The 17,677-nt window shown below is 39.3% G+C and overlaps 1 protein-coding gene across 10 annotated transcripts in view; it reads right to left on the bottom strand.

Moving 5' to 3' along the window:
• The window catches only part of cacna1g (calcium channel, voltage-dependent, T type, alpha 1G subunit), a 413,040-nt gene that overhangs the window by 258,440 nt on the left and 136,923 nt on the right, over positions 1–17,677 (bottom strand). The gene's annotated exons all lie outside the window — the stretch shown is intronic.

The raw sequence follows: 17,677 nt of genomic DNA, 5'->3' as shown, positions 1-17,677 counted from the left end.
CCACGAATTGAACTCGGCCCTGCTGTCCCAGCGCCGCCCCACAGATAAAACTTCGCCCCCTCATTTGAATATCAGAAAATCAAATAAAAAGAGCTTAAAATTAAAAACGGGGTTAAAAAGTAAAAGTCACTGAAATACGTAAAGTAGATTCACAAAATAAATGTCTCACAAAATAAAACTGCATTATGAAATAAATAAATATATAAATCTTTAAGTAAATTAAATAAATCTTTAAGTGAATTAAATAAATCTTAAAGTAAATTAAATAATTCTTGAAATGAATGAAATAAAACAAGATAACAATTTATTTCTTTTAACATAATTATTTTTTTATTTCATGGGGATATTTATTTATTTCATGGAATATTTATTAATAATTTATCAATAGCAGTATTTATTTGTTTATTTAATTTTGCATGAAACGGCTCTCAATAAAACAAAGGATGATTTTCCTCCAGTGACCTTATTATCCTTGGATGGCAGTTAGACACATGGCGGAGCACACAGATGCAGTGGCTAGGCTTTTCCAGCCGGTGGTTTAAATGTTTGTTTATATGCGTGTTGCCTCTTGTTTGACTCATTCTATGTAGCAACCAACAACTGCATTCGATGTGATCTCCTTAAAATAGGAGTTCGCTTTGAATGGCATGTTACAGCTGAATTTCTTAACTCATACTAGATCCCGGTTGACAGGCTAGAAGTCTCGGACCTCCATGGCTTCTATCGGTAGAAGAAAGGCACCACTGTAAGCGGAGGCAGAAGTGAGGCCATATACAGCTGACGCACTAGCTTGGCTAAGGAGACAGCCACACAGACCCATTTCCAGCCTTTATTTCACCAAGGCCAGAACCATTGCCAACAAGATGGATGAACTGAGGCTACAGGTAGCTACAAACAAAATCGGGAGACACAGTTGCATTCTGTTGGTTACAGAGACCTGTCTACACTCATCTGTCCCGGATTCTGCTGTAGAGCTAGCAAACTACACTGCGTAGTGCCAGGACAGGACGCAGGACTCTAGCAAGACCAGAGGAGGGGGGGCTCTGCATGTACATTAGCTGGTGTATCAACACAATGACTGTACACTGTCACTGCTCCTCGGACCTGAAATATGTGACTGTTAAGTGTAGGCCCATCTAACTCCTGAGAGAGTTCACCATAGTCTTGGTAACTGCTGTTTACACTTCTACATAGCAGCATTAGTCACTGGCAGAGCAAGCACCCTGCTCTGCACGTAGTGGGGACTTCAATCATGCAGACTTAAAGGCAGTACACAGTTTACAATCAAAAACTGCTTTCAAGTGCAAAATGGGCCCCACTGAGGGGAAGTCAAGGGAAGCGGGAGAAAACCCACCTGTGGTTGAAACAGCTCCCATTCCACAGCATTAGCTAAGGATCTGCAAGGAAGGCTTCCTGGTAAATGGTCAAATTATTGGTGAGGGAACTGGATAAGCAGCTACAAACTGTGTGAGCAACAACAGAGACACATGCTGAGATACTGGGACAAAGTAAATGAGAGGACAAATTGGATTGGGATGATTTCAGTCAATATGGGGTCGAAGTGGGTGCACTTAAAATGGTTAGGGCTTAAACACAACTCTGACACCAGCAAATGAGGTGACTGTACAAAAAGGAGGTTAACACTGCACACACACCTACACAGAGAGCCACATGTTGTGAGTTGCATGCCGAAACACAAACAATTATCCCATATATTATAGATTGCTACTGAAGCTGCAGTCAGCACCCAGCCTGGTTAACAAAGTTAGACAGAATAGACAGTTTGTCACCCTTGCATGTGTGTTGGAGTGTGTGATGTGTGACCTAAAAGAAACATTCGCCTCATAGAGAAGGGTAAATGTGAGCACACCGGCTAAGAGGAAAAACGACCTGCCAGTCTTTTACAGCATTAGCTGCCACATGATCATTCGTCTCTCTAACCCATACTGAGGCTGGGTCAGCTAGCCTCTATTTTAGTGCAAGTCTAAATGAGCCACCAGGCTGTATTTCAGTGAGACTTAGGGGTATATAAAGTAAATATTAAAGAATTATTTTAAAAAGGCGGCATTTCTTGAGATGCCCTGTTGATCTAAAAAAAGTCAACTAGACTTGTCGTTTGCTAGCTGGCAATACATGGCTACATAATCAGAGTAACAGAGTTTTTCAATGAGTCTTGATTGGTTTAATCTTTTCTACATCAATTCTAAAATATTTAGACCGATCAAACCTGAACTGCATAGTTTTCCACTAGGTCTGGGCAATTCATTTTCCTAAATGGCCATACAAGCACCTTTGACAGTCTAATGCATGGTAGGTTAATTTATCTCCCAAACCACTCCTAATTGACATTAGGATTGGTTTGTACATGAATGGTTATGTCCCTGTGTTGTCCTGTGGTTCTAGAGAATGAATGGAAGGACCGATATACAGTTAAGTATTGGGTATTTTTTATAACCTGTCAGTTTGTTTTCTTGTTGTTACTTTGAGACTGAAGGATTGGTTGTACTTTGGGACACCACTATTTTTCCAAGGTATAGCGGCATGTAATTATTTAATGGCCATAATATAAAATGCCTCAATACTGATCTAAAGAACGGACTATGGGGACAAAATGTTTGGACATAAAAGCGGAATGCAAAAGGAGCAGAATGTCTTAGTTTTTTATCTCTTTTCCCTGAAAAGCACTTCACTATAATAGGTGCTGTTACATAGCCATTGACTGTGTGTCAGAATTTGCAATCTACTGAATGCAACATGCTTCATGAGCAATGATGTGAGCAATAATGCTACTGAACTTTTGGATCCCCATAAGACAACAGCATTTTTCGTTTTTATCTTTATACCTTAAGCTATTTTCTAAAGGCCGTCTTGAAATTGGAAAATGGCCTCCTTAGATAATATCTGTAAAGATGTGATTAGGTGAAAATTACAGAAATTCTAGATGATAAACACAATAGTTTTCTAGCATTAGTTTTAATACAAATTATCTGTTTATCTATCCATTCATCTTTCAATCTATCCCATCTACCTATCCATCTATGTATCCATTCATCCATCCATCTATGCATATGAGTATGCATAAGGTTTGTTTGGAAAATGTGGAAATCAAAAAACCTACTAGGTTGAGTTTAGGAAAGAACAGCTTAAAAACCATATAAATATGGCACTTGCTACAGTATTGATGCAAGTGCTGCTTAAACGCTGCACCAAAACAATAAGAATACCAAAGCAAATGCTGTACTATGCAGTTGCTCTGTCTGCATTGAAGAATATATATTCATCTTTGCATGCTGAATGCTTGACGTGGTTCTGGCTCACTGGAGTCTGACTTACTTCTAGTTCGTTCAGCTAATTAATATTTGTCCACTTGGGGGCACTCAAAGATCATGGGACTTTCATTCCTAGACTGTCAGTTAAGCTTTAAATAAGGAATCAATCTCTTGAATATTTTATGTAACCCATCAGGCTTAAGGAAAATGTATCATTTCAAAGACAAATAGGTGTTCAGAATTTTGCATTTGTATTTCCTAGAATTATCTTTACCTGTACTGTGTTGAAAGGAGAAGTTGGTTAATGGAGGTTGCTTGATCCATGATAGTAATTTGCATAAAGCCTCTTCGAAAGAATGCCCTTTCAGCGTTTTGGCATCTGGCATGAAAATGATGGTTGTGTTCATAATGGAGACAATATAATCAGCGACTATAATTGTAACAGTGTGAGGGTTTCTCACATTATGTGTTGACGGTCCAATTATTATGAGCCTCTGTAATCTATCTTCATCTAAGGCATTCTTGGCCAAGAAAGAGAAGAGAATGTAGACATTTTTTATCTACTAACAATTTGGGAAATACATTATAACAGCAAAGAGAGGGATGTGATGTGGGGAATTGGACAAACTAGGAGTCTGTCATAACGTCAATCTTATCGGTGGACCAGAGGTGGGGGACGAGCAGAGATTGTTGGTGAGATGTTATTTCTTTAATGAGGTGAGCCAACTTACAATTTCCTGTGCAGGTTTCACAGAGATCCAAGGTAACAAAGTTCAGCCATAAACAGTCCTGGTTTCTGGATCGCAGGATAAACCTCAAACAGTAGGAACAGACAGACTAAATAGACTAACAACACCGCGAGGAACAAAGGACAAACACTAACTTAAATACAGACGAAGGTAGACATGGAACAGTAGGGCAGGTAATCAGGGGAAACAGACACAGGTGTTGAACAGGCATGCGGGAAGACAGAGGGGCAGGTGAACCTAATACGAAGACTAAAGCATGAGAAAAGATACTAATTAACAAGACAGTGAGCAGAGCAAAATGAAACTATAGACCAAGATAAATAAAGCATAAGAATCAAGAAAAAACATGAATTAAAGGAAACTGAGAAACTGGAGGGAACACAACAACATAAGAACTTAGCAAAATAGAAACCATAAGGAAACACTGACTACAAAAGTAAACAAACCTAACCCAACACTGATAGAACAAACTGAGAATGAAGCAGAGGAAACGAGGACTAGAATAAAAGTAAACAATAACTAAGACTAGCCTAAAAAGGAAGGACTGTAGAATAAAGATGAACTAGAGGAACTAAGCTAAGAGGGACACTGAGTGTAAGGGGAACTAAAACCGAGTAATTAATAACTAAAGAGGAAAACTGATAAATAGGAGAGTGCAAGGGAACCAATACTAAAACATGAACATACAAGACACAAAATGAGAGCAAAGCTAGGGAACCAGAGAACTATAATAGTAATAATAATAATAATAAGGAAACCATTTTAAGTAAATAAATAGGAAAGTAACACCAAGGGAACTAAGGGCAAGAGGAGGACACACTGGGAGGCAGAAGAAACTGTCAGAAAACAGAAAGCCATAAACATGAATACAAAACCACAAACAAGAAACATCTAGCTAAAAAGTAAACAAAACCATAAAGTCAAAAATTTCCAAAATATCTAAATCCTGACAGGAGACTACCACTAAATTAATTAGTAGTAGTTGTAAGACACTGTTACCTTTTTATTTTCTTCACAAATAGTTTAAAGACTATAAATCACAAAATGTTTTTTTAAATAGGGTAGAAAGATTACGTTCAAGTGTGCCAGGTCTATATATATCTAAGATTCCAAGTTTCCAGAATTCAAAAAAGCATTGATTTGTTTGATCGTTCTGAGTTTTCATTGATAGAAGAAGAGGTTTCCCAAATCTCAAACTGTATTTTGAATGACCTCTGTTTAGTGTAGATTTAGCCAATTAGTTTTGGGCAGTATAAGTGTTATAGATATTAAATTAGAAACAATCACATGCACTCTAAGTTTTTTTAAAAGACCTTAACCATTTACTTTACCATCAATTGAAAGTTAATGCTGACTTGCATCATCCACCTTTGTAGCCGGTCTTTCTGTCAATGTTTCCATCTTCCACTTGCCACAAAAACTACAACATTTACCCCAACATGTGATCCCTCTTAGACAACTGTTTAAACGACCGGGTGACTACATTCTTTATTAATTCAAAACAAGAGTCTCAAACAGGGCTGCACGGTGGCGCAGTTGGTAGCACTGTTGCCTTGCAGCAAGAAGGTCCTGGGTTCAATTCCTGGCCTGTGGTCTTTCTGCATGGAGTTTGCATGTTCTCCCCGTGCATGCGTGGGTTCTCACCGGGTACTCTGGCTTCCTCCCATAGTCCAAAGACATGCCGGTTAGGTTAATTGGTAACTCTAAATTGCCCTTAGGTGTGTGAATGAGTGTGTACATGGTTGTTGGTGTGTTGCCCTGTGATGGACTGGTGACCTGTCCAGGGTGTACCCCACCTCTCGCCCATAGACTGCTGGAGATAGGCACCAGCTTCCCTGCAATCCACTATGGAATAAGCGGTAGAAAATGACTGACTGACTGAAGAGTCTCAAGCAGATACAGGCTGTAATAATTGTCGCTTACACTGATACAGCAAGTATGTAGTGGTTGGACTTTATTTTGCATATCATTGAGTTTGTATCTTGACACCAGACTGTTCCAGCCCAGTTAGCTTTCTGTGAAATGGTGCATTCAACCAAAGAGATGGATGTTTTACTGGTGGAAATCAGACCTCATAAGTTAAAAAAATTTCCATTATACACTGCTCAAAGAAATAAAGGGAACACTCAAATAACACATCCTAGATCTGAATAAATGAAATATTCTCATTGAATACTTTGTTCTGTACAAAGTTGAATGTGCTGACAACAAAATCACACAAAAATCATCAATGGACATCACATTTACTAACCAATGGAGGCCTGGATTTGGAGTCACACTCAAAATTAAAGTGGAAAAACACACTACAGGCTGATCCAACTTTGATGTAATGTCCTTAAAACAAGTCAAAATGAGGCTCAGTATTGTGTGTGGCCTCCACGTGCATGTATGACCTCCCTACAACGCCTGGGCATGCTCCTGATGAGAACCACTCCTTTATTGAGGGTGTCTTGATAATCACCAAATATTTCCCCCTGTTGTCTATTCCATTTGAACAACAGCTGTGAAATTGATTGTCAATCAGTGTTGCTTCCTAAGACAGTTTGATTTCACAGATGTTTGATTTACTTGGAGTTATATTGTGTTAAGTGTTTCCTTTATTTTTTTGAGCAGTGTATATTATAAACCAGTGATCTTGGGAATCTGGATCTATTACAAGACAAGCATCCAAGTTAAAGCAGATATATATCATAATGCAAAACATTAAATATGAATAATTGGACTAATTAATCAATATGTCTTCCTTTCCTGCCTTCATTCTCTTCCTCAGCCTTCCCATCTGACGGTCTATAATTAAACAAAGGACGGGGTGTTTCTAAGTGTACTTTCTTACTGTTAACACACACACACACACAAACGCACCTTCATGGTGTCAGCATGCCGACAAGCAGTGACGCCCCGAGGGATTGATTCAATTACAGTGAAGATACACAGGGATATGCTCTGTCAAAATCTGAAAGCAAGGGGGCTGCATGCTCTGCTCCACAGACACACACAGAAATAACACAATCAAACTAATCAGCACCTCAAAACACACTCTGTGTTCTGCTCTCTTGGGTTCTCCTCATTACTTCCACTCTCACACACTTTTGCTCTGTCATGCTAATGCTTATGCACATATAAAACATGCACATGATAAAAATCCCTTTCTCTTTGTTTAATGAAGGAAAAACAAAGGGCTAGCATAATGTTTTACCCTGCATCTCGCTGCTGATTTCCTCTGATTTTAATCACTTACTGATCTGACACCATCCACCAGGACGCAAGTAAAAAATAAAGCAGGAGTCCAAGTAAAATAGGGTAACAGTGACGTTTGATGTTTAAAAATACAGTTTCAAATTATCCTTTGATGTTGTGTTCAGCTCTTCATTTTTTCATTCGACTGGGTGAATGAAACTTCAGCAGGTTGAGATGAGGTAGACTAATGCAGTATTGAGTGCCCATAGAAGTACTAGGGGCAATCAATACTGGCAAGCCACTCTGAATAGTTATTATTAATTGTGTTTAAGTTGGACGTGTTTCTGCATTTGTCTCTTCTCCACTCAATTTATCACATACTACACAGTCTTGGCCTTAGTCACACTTTTCCTCTTAAACTTTGTCTCTGACCAAAAATGATAAAGTTATATCAAAAGCTGCTGCAAACATATCTGCTATTCATTCACTCAGGTAAGTAATTAAATTAGTTTTTGTTTTACTTACTAGACACATCACCGTTTATGTGATAGACTAACTCAAAATAATGCATAGTTAAAAAGAAGAAGAATTGTTCAGTTTACTTTTTCTTTTTTTACAGATAAAAATCAGTTTGATATGCATTTGTTTGCATCCTCTCTGAGTCAATAATTTCTAGAATCATCTTTGCTGCAATTGCAGATCTTTTGGGGTTTGTCTCCATCTACTCTGTACGGAGCACACGAAGGGACATGGGGGGATTTTTTTTTCTTTTGAATCCCCTCGCAATACTTTTGCGTTCCCACGGAATACTCTTTGCGTTCTCACGCCTTAGTCTTTGCGTTATCTCGCAATACTTTGTGGGATAGTTTCTAAACCAGACAACTTTTTATTGCACAACATTAGTGCATTTGTTTTTGTTTTTGCTTTTCTTTTTATAGTGAGTTGATTGGTTCTTCTTATCCTAAGCATTTCATTGCATTGTTGACTGTTTGTTAACCTGCATATGACAAATAAACCATATCAATGCAATATCAGTGCTGTTTGTTTTGTGAGCAGTTTACATGTGTGCTGCTGTTCCAAAATGCACAGCTTTTTCAAGTTGATTGACAACTTTTGCGAGGGAATACAAAGGTTTTGCGTGGTAGTGCAAAAAGTATTGCAAGTGAACGCAAATGAAATGCTTGGGATAAGAAGAACCACTGCGTGGGGAGGCAAAAGAAAAAAATCTCCCCATGTCCCTTCGAGCACTCTGTAACTCTGCACATCTTGAGAGACTAAAGTTTTTCGGCCATTCTTCTTTGTAAAATGGCTCCAGCTTAGTGAGATTGAATGGAGTTTATGAAGATCGATTTTCCAGTTTTGCTACAGATTCTTAAAGTTATTTAGGTTTTGACTTTGACAGGTCCAGTCTAAAACATGAATATTGTCTCATCTAAACTAAAGCTGCACAATATATGAAATTATAATAATCATCACAATATGCGCAACATCCAATCAAGGACCACTTGGGTGCATTTTTTGGTAGGATACAGTGTCATGCATTCAAGTGTTGCATATCAATAATATACAGTATGTGGCCAGTTGGATGAACTTTAACAGCCCTTAATGCTCAAACCTGATGGATATCATTAATGCTGAGATGGTAAAGCTCATGGAGAATAAAGGGGGACATGGGTAAAATGTGTAAAAAAATGTGTAATGGTAAAAAATGTGTCGCGAGGATGTCGCTTATTAATATTGGTATCACAATATCCAGTAATAGTATCATGATTAAATATTTTCCTGATATTTTGCAGCCTTAATCTAAACCATTCTGTTGTAGCTTATTCTCTATGTTTAGCATCATCGTCCTGTTGGAAGGTGTCTTTTTTATCATTTATGTTGTAGATTTTTTGCAGTCCTTCAAATACCGATGTATCTTGCCTCTTGCTCAATGACCACTGGAAATATTCACCAGGCACAGAAACCCTTTATCTGTATTAAGCAGGTTTGGAAAGTAATTTGATGTATTGAAAAATAAAATTTCTGCAATGAGTAAGTAAGTTTACAGAAACGTAGCTTTACATTTAACTCTAAAACACTTTGGTACACACAAAAAAGGTAATGGTTGATTCAATGCTCTGTGCCCAAATCCAATGGCTGCAAAAAACAAACTTAAATCATCACCCTTCCACCACCATGTTCAACAGTCGTGGTTAAACATGGTGGTGGTGGTGCTCATAGTTGGATGTTGTACCAGACATCTGTTCAGACACCGCTTTGGAAATGTATGCTGTGCTGCCATGCTCTGGAGAGGTTTTCTGCTGGGAACCATTCTGATCAAGCTATACTCTTTAAATGTACAGTACTAAGGCGTTTTGCAATTTTCTGAGCATTGCACAGATTCATTTAAGTGTAGGACTAAGAATACCTTTAGAATACTTTTAAAGCAGTGCTCACACTTGCTTATATTATCCATTTGAACATCAGTTAATCACACACATTATATTTGTAGCACCTGCCTGCTAATATACAGATTATGACACAAAAAAAAATACAAAAACAGATACAGCTTAGAAGATTTGTCATTTTAGAAGATTTGCCTAGAAGAGTAGATAGCAACAGTACAGTAAACCTCTTGCAGGAAATCCCTTAGATGGTTCTAAAACGGTGGCTTTCAGAAGACATTCTGACAACAATGTTATTCTTTTTCGTAGTACCATAACAGCCAGATGCCCTTCTTTTACTCAGAAGAGGAATGCTGTTTTTCAAGAGAAAACTTTACAAAGCATAAAACCTCAGCCACGACATGTGAAGGTAATCAAAACAGGAAGGAAGGCAGTCAATGACAGATGCTGCTGCCTCATCCATCCTGCTCAGCTTATGTCAATTCCTCAATTCTCCAAACCCTTCAAAGCACTTTGTTTAGACTCACCTTTCACTTTTCTCTCTGCACTGTCTTACCCACTATTAGTATGGAGGTAGAAGGACAAAAATAAAACTTTTTCTTCCAGAAAGAGTGCTGAACATGCCATAAAGGGGGTAAAAAATGACAAAAGTGAAAGAGGAAGGATGTTCATGAAATATTGAATGCGACTGCAGCAGCCCTTTGTAATGTGCTATCTGTCACTGTCATCCAGCATAAATATGTGGATGTGTGCTCTTGCATTAGCTTGCATTCACATAGGTACCTGTATTTCCTGGTGTATGTCCAATCGACAAACAGGGAGGTTATCTAGAAAGTTGTTTAATAATTCATTTGAAGACTCTACCTTATCAGTCATGGCAGAAATAAATGATACATTAATGATGTATCAATCTTGATACAATATTGATCAAATGTGTTCTTATAAGCCTACACAGCCCACAACAAATGAGATATATATATATATATATACAGTGCCTTGCGAAAGTACTCGGCCCCCTTGAACATTTCAACCTTTTGCCACATTTCGGGCTTCAAACAAAAAGAAATAAAACTCAAATTTTTTGTGAAGAATCCACAACAAGTGGGACACAATCGTGAAGTAGAATGAAATGTATTGGATGTGTCAAACTTGTTTAACAAATAAAAAACTGACATGTGGGGTGTGCAATATTATTCCGCCCCCTTGCGTTAATACTTTGTAGCACCACCCTTTGCTGCAATTACTGCTGCAAGTCACTTGGGGTTTGTCTCTATCAGTTTCGCACATCGAGAGACTGAAATTCTTGCCCATTCTTCCTTGCAAAACAGCTCGAGCTCAGTGAGGTTGGATGGAGAGCGTTCGTGAACAGCAGATCCAATGATCCAATGTTGTCCCAAATGGCTGATGATGTTAAATAGAATCCACCTGTGTGTAATCAAGTCTCCGTATAAATGCACCTGCTCTGTGATAGTCTCAGGGTTCTGTTCAAAGCGCAGAGAGCATCATGAAGACCAAGGAACACAGCAGGCAGGGTCCGAGATACTGTTGTGGAGAAGTTTAAAGCCGGATTTGGATACAAAAAGATTCCCCAAGCTTTAAACATCCCAAGGAGCACTGTGCAAGCAATCATATTGAAATGGAAGGAGTATCAGACCACTGCAAATCTACCAAGACCCGGCCGTCCCTCTAAACTTTCATCTCGAACAAGGAGAAGACTGATCAGAGATGCAGCCAAGAGGCCCATGATCACTCTGGATGAACTGCAGAGATCTTCAGCTGAGGTGGGAGAGTCTGTCCATAGGACAACAATCAGTCGTACACTGCACAAATCTGGCCTTTATGGAAGAGTGGCAAGAAGAAAGCCATTTCTCAAAGATATCCATAAAAAGTCTCATTTAAAGTTTGCCACAAACCACCTGGGAGACACACCAAACATATGGACGAAGGTGCTCTGGTCAGATGAAACCAAAATCGAACTGTTTGGCCACAATGCAAAACGATATGTTTGGTGTAAAAGCAACACAGCTCATCACCCTGAACATACCATCCCCACTGTCAAACATGGTGATGGCAGCATCATGGTTTGGGCCTGCTTTTTGTCAGCAGGGACAGGGAAGATGGTCAAAATTGATGGGAAGATGGATGGGGCCAAATACAGGACCATTCTGGAAGAAAACTTGTTGGAGTCTGCAAGAGACCTGAGACTGGAACGGAGATTTATCTTCCAACAAAACAATGATCCAAAACATAAAGCTAAATCTACAATGGAATGGTTCACAAATAAACATATCCAGGTGTTGGAATGGCCAAGTCAAAGTCCAGACCTGAATCCAATTGAGAATCTGTGGAAAGAGCTGAAGACTGCTGTTCACGAACGCTCTCCATCCAACCTCACTGAGCTCGAGCTGTTTTGCAAGGAAGAATGGGCAAGAATTTCAGTCTCTCGATGTGCAAAACTGATAGAGACATACCCCAAGCAACTTGCAGCTGTAATTGCAGTAAAGGGTGGCGCTACAAGGTATTAACGCAAGGGGGCCAAATAATATTGCACGCCCCACTTTTCAGTTTTTCATTTGTTAAACAAGTTTGACACATCCAATAAATTTCATTCCACTTCAGGTCTGAAAAAAAAATACTTTAAACAAAGAATGCTTGAAAAATAAATGATGATTTATGAAATGATTTAGTTTTATCAATTTACAAAATGCTAAGTGAGCGAACCCAAACATACAGCCAAAGTCATTAAGAACTATCTTCAGCGTAAAGAAGAACAAGACATACTGGAAGTGATTGTATGGCCCCCACAGAGCCCTGATCTCAACATCATCGAGTGTGTCTGGGATTACATGAAGAGACAGAAGGATGTGAGAAAGCTTACATCCACAGAAGATCTGTGGTTAGTTCTTCAAGATGTTTAAAACAACCTACCAGCAGAGTTCCTTCAAAAACTGTGTGCAACTGTATCTACAAAGAGGTGGATTCCATTTAAAACTCTGCAATATACATGTCGCACCAGGATGTGGGGATAAAGCTGACAAGGATGCCTTTAAAATTTGAAAGGCAAAGATCTGCATCATGGCTAAAGTGATGCTAGTCTAAAACATGGCAAAATAACTTGTAAAACCTTGTAAAAATGTCTCCACTGTTGTTTTTGTGTCTAGCATGGAAAGTAATTGTGGGCATGTGATAGGTGTTCTTCTGTAACATTTTTTCATCAAGCAGTGTTGTAAACCAATCCCCTACTTTTCTCACCAAAAACATGCGTGCGGACGAAAGGTGCAAAATCACCAAAAAACCCTTTTTGTTTGTTTTGAATGGTGTATAACACTAACCCCAGGTCCCCTGTTGCTTCTCTCCTGCTGGAAAGCTTCACTTCTTAAAAGTGTCTATTTATTAATTTGTCTTGCTCAATTATTGTTTGTGTCCACAGTATGCCCATTGGGCATTTGACAGATGTAGTTTTATAATATAGTATAATTACACATATAAGAATGTCACACAGCTTCAGATATAACTACCAGTGGATACATCATTACGACCATAACAATATGTCCCTTTTTATTTGGAGAGAAAATAAGTTGCAGCAGATGCAACATGTGTGCCTACATATTGAGGGCATCAGACAGGGATTTCATGCTACAGTGTTGGATTGACATGGTTGATCACAACATACTGATGGACTGCAGTCAAAGTGTCATTATGTAGTTCCTTGAAGTCACAATGTAAGTATGTCCATAATATTAATGAGCGGGTGGAGCTCAATTTCCTCCATTTTAACGTAAGAAGGACACATATCCTTGTTTTAGGTCCAAAAGAGCTAAAATTAGAAAAGAGCACTCAACTAGACACAATAAAGCTAAAGAAAGAGGACCAAAGCTAGGTGTAATAATGGACAAGCCACAAGAACTCCATAGCACTTTAAAAAAAATGAGGGATTCCTTCTTACATAACCAGGTTATACTGCAATACACTTGCATTCATCAATTCTGTACTCCAGCTCCTCCTAGGATTTTTCCCAAACCAAATTAGGTTAAATTGTCTCACTTAATATTGCTTTAGGGAGTAAGTGTGTGCGTGCATGCTTGTGTGTCCTGTGGCTCTGTGTTGCCCTATGATGGAATGATGACCTGTTTAGGGTATGACCCATCTTGTGCCTAATGACAGCAGGACATAGGCACCATTTGCCTAAGTGGGTATAGACCATGCATGGATGTTCTGAGATCTATATTAGCATTAGACTTCCATTTTACTGATGTAAATATAACTTTTCTTAAATGTACTTTCTTTTTATGTTAAGTAATTTGAATTGCTTTAAGTATGAATGTTGTTAAATTAAAAAAACTTGCCTTGCCTTGTAGTAAAAGAGATGAAGGAAGCTAATTAACAGTCTTAATGCAGTCTTTAGAAAAATGTTGAACTGTCCTTAAAACACCCACAAAAAACCCCGCAAGACATATTGGCATCTGTGGCCTGCATAGATGTTAATATGATGTTTCATCAAATTTCTGTCAGGGGCTTTGAGCTTGTGAATATGTTGCTGCAGAGGAATGCCAAGAGGAATGCCTCTGTGCTCTACGGCCCCCTGTGTTACGGCAAAGCATCTTGACTAACTGCGTGGAAAATCCTGCTGGTGTACCACTGCATATCCCAACCGCTCGCTGACAGGGCTTATCAGCAGCCTGAGTCAGGAGCTAGGGAGTTAGGGAGGTGGAGGAAAATAGTGGCATATTTTTGTATTGGCTATATCAGTGTATGCCATACGAGAGGAGGGGGTGGTGGAAAGAGGGGGATGCAAAGAATGGCCGAGAGCTGAGTAGCGAGGATGGATGGGGAAAAGACTGAGCAAAGGAAAGGAAAATGGAAGGTGCGAGACTGAGCATTTGAGAGAGGAAAAACATGACGAACAGGAAGGGATCATCAGGCAACAGGGGTGAAAGTAAACACCATTAAACTTTTAGCAGCTTTTATTATTGATAAATGTATCCCAAACTCCAAGATGCTATCCATTTAAAAAGGCTGCATCTTTGTCTTCCAACTCCCTGCTCATGAATACGGATGCATACAATCCACCAACTATCACACTGACACAATGGGGTCTCTCGGGAGAAATTATAAGGAGAGATCAATTTTTATGTGAGAGATGTGAAAGAAAAGGACCAATTTTATTATCTCATTTTATCCTAGTTGCCAGAAGAGCTTCACAGAATGCCTTCATATGGATACAGAGACCCAGTCAGCGAGTTTTATATATGAATTGCATTACTTATGGGTTCAATGCACAACATGTCCACACACAAACACATGCACACATAACACACATTTCCCTCATCAGCCAGGAAACACCATTGTATCTTGCCACTGCGGGCTGCGAGTTGCTTAGCAACACAGGCTTTCATTGGGAAGTATTAGGAACTCACATTTGTGTTGCTGTTAAGTCTCCAGCCGAGGTGATGAGGCAGAGTTGTCGCAAACCACCAAGCAGAACTTGAAAATCCTGTGAAGAGTCTGACGTTTGTTTCAAAAACATCATGAGGCACAGAAACCGAGCAGAATGTGACTTTTCATCTCATGATCGGATCACTTTGTCATCTCCGCTTACTCACACACTACATCCCTGACAAGCCACAGGACTTCAAACCGAAAGCTCGGGGGTTGTGGGTGTCCAATAGGATGAGACAAGGTGAGCGTGACCTGAGATGATTTTATACCTGTAGGAAGTCATAAGCCTCTGATCTACCATGCTGGGATCAGAAAATGATGCTCTGCTATCTTGTTAAATGCCATGAGGCCAACATTTAAATGCCAAAAACTAGGGAAGACAAAAACAAGAGCATGTTGGAAAACTTTCACACTAAAGCAGGAGCTTGCTCCATGACGCAATTTAAGGAAATATCACTCCATTCAGCAGAAAGGCAGGAAGGATGACAATATTGTACCACAAGGCACCTAAAACTGATACAGTAGCTGATGACAAGCTTCATACATGCTAATTGTGGCAGTGTCATTTTATGATGTACAACATTCTGTTTATGTAAAGGCTGCTTACCAGTCATCTAAGACGGAGAATTCAAAATCTTTCTATCTATTTTATGCTTCTTTTTTATAATATTACAATTGTGTTGCTCAGTCTAAGACTATAGGTGACCACATTACTTTACTATTCACACTTGGAAGCTTGATAGAAATTGACTTATAGTGTGTTCAGTCTTGTGAGTTACCAAAAAGTGAAAGCCATCTTTTTTTAATTTTAACTTAGTGTAATGTGGCACTGCAATCCTAATATAGAACACACATATATCAAAACTATTCAATGAAATACAACGAAATTGAGTTTCTCTTTTCTGCAAGATATCTTGCAGACAAAAGAAATATAATTACTCCTCTCCCTGCTGCCACATATGCCTAGACCCAAGCAGTGGGAAGAGTTGCCCAAGAAATCAGTGCACATCTTTGGTCAGCTACAATGTCCATTCACCAGTATACGTTCAGTCTCTATGGTAACCAACTGCTGTACTAGCTGATGGGTATTGGTATTCTCTACTCTTGTCTTTACTGCATTGGGTTTTGAATCAGAAATTCACCACAGCATTAGGGTTCCTTGCCACAGATCTACAGCTTTGTATTTGGTATTGAAGGATGTTAGCTACCATTTAGCAACTTCTTATTTGCGGATTATAAATTGTGTGTGTAGTAGAGGTTTTTACATTGAATGCTGCCCTGGGCAAGCACCTCCTTCTCATTATCTTTTACTTTAGGCAATTGAGTGTATGATCGGTTACACCACTAATATAAGGCAGAAATTTACAATTATTCCTAAGAGAACCATAGATTGAACCGAAGCAGCATTTACTATTTGATTTATCTGTTATGATTCTGGCACGTCTGCTCTACCCTGTCTCCCTGGCTGCAATCAGCAGATGAGATGCACCTGGTGGCTGCTGCAGTGTAGTGCAATCTGTGGAATGCCAAGCACCTGTGTCTTCCCTGATATATACTCACTCTGACAAGCAGACGGTGCCAGATTTTTGAAAGCCATTGTGTGAGTAGATATCCAGCGTTCCTTCCTGTCTGATCATTGTTTCTTGACCTTGCCTTGCGTCTTGGATTTTTGCCTCTCTGCCTGCTCCCTGTCGGACTGTTTGGATTTTGGTTTTGACCCTGTTTCTTGCATCTGGTTTATGCCTCTGCCTGCCCCTTGCCTGACGTCTCTTGTTCCGATCATTGACCCTGTTTCTGTCCTCGGATTATTGAGCCAGCCTTGCCCTTGGATTATTCAGCCTGAAGTCACATCTTACCTGTGCTGTGGAGATAACTGCCTGCCCCCCACCGAGGTTTCCCCTCTGGGTTTCAAGTTCTACTCAAGACAAAAGCAGTGATTCCCAGAAGCTGTGTGGAGTTTTACCTGAGTGACGTTTTCCTGTGGCTGAATAAACCTTTTAAATTGTCAGTACTATGTCTGGCTGAATCTTGGATCCTGTTTCTGATTCGTAATATTATCTTTAAATTGGACCCAAACAGAATTACTTGAACTTACTTAAATTATGTTGAAATATTGCAAAAAAAGCAAGTTAATGCAAATCAAAACCAGTTAGAACAAAGTAAACTGCATTCAATAAGGGCTTCAGCTTTGCACTATATCTTAATTCATGTCATCACTCTTCATCACACTTCTCTTAGTTGGTCTTTCCCTGTTGTTGTAGCACATTCTGCTCCTTGTGGCTGGTTTCATGATGCAAACATGCATAGAAGCAGCTCCAGCTTATGAAGGAATAATGTCTATTGCAATGCATCTAAATGTATTTCTGAGGTACCTTTGTCTCCTGAAAAACTATCAAAAGTCACAAAATCCTTTCGGAAAAGGGTCAGAAGAAAATGGTTTGCAGTCCCAGTCCGGTAACCTCAATAGCAAAGGTGAGCCTACTAAACACAACTCGCTACTGACGGCATTTGCCAATAAACAACACAAACTTATTCAAGGCACAACTGCCATATTTTTATCTGCTGCTAGTGTGACATCACTCAAGTCACTTCTGTACGTTTTCCCTTGAGGACCAAAACGCCAGCTCTTTATGTGAAACACAGATTTTTATTAAAT

The sequence above is a fragment of the Girardinichthys multiradiatus genome, chromosome 10, assembly GCF_021462225.1.
Source record: "Girardinichthys multiradiatus isolate DD_20200921_A chromosome 10, DD_fGirMul_XY1, whole genome shotgun sequence".
In the NCBI taxonomy this organism is placed as follows: domain Eukaryota; kingdom Metazoa; phylum Chordata; class Actinopteri; order Cyprinodontiformes; family Goodeidae; genus Girardinichthys; species Girardinichthys multiradiatus.
This window is presented reverse-complemented; position numbering and strand designations above follow the sequence as displayed.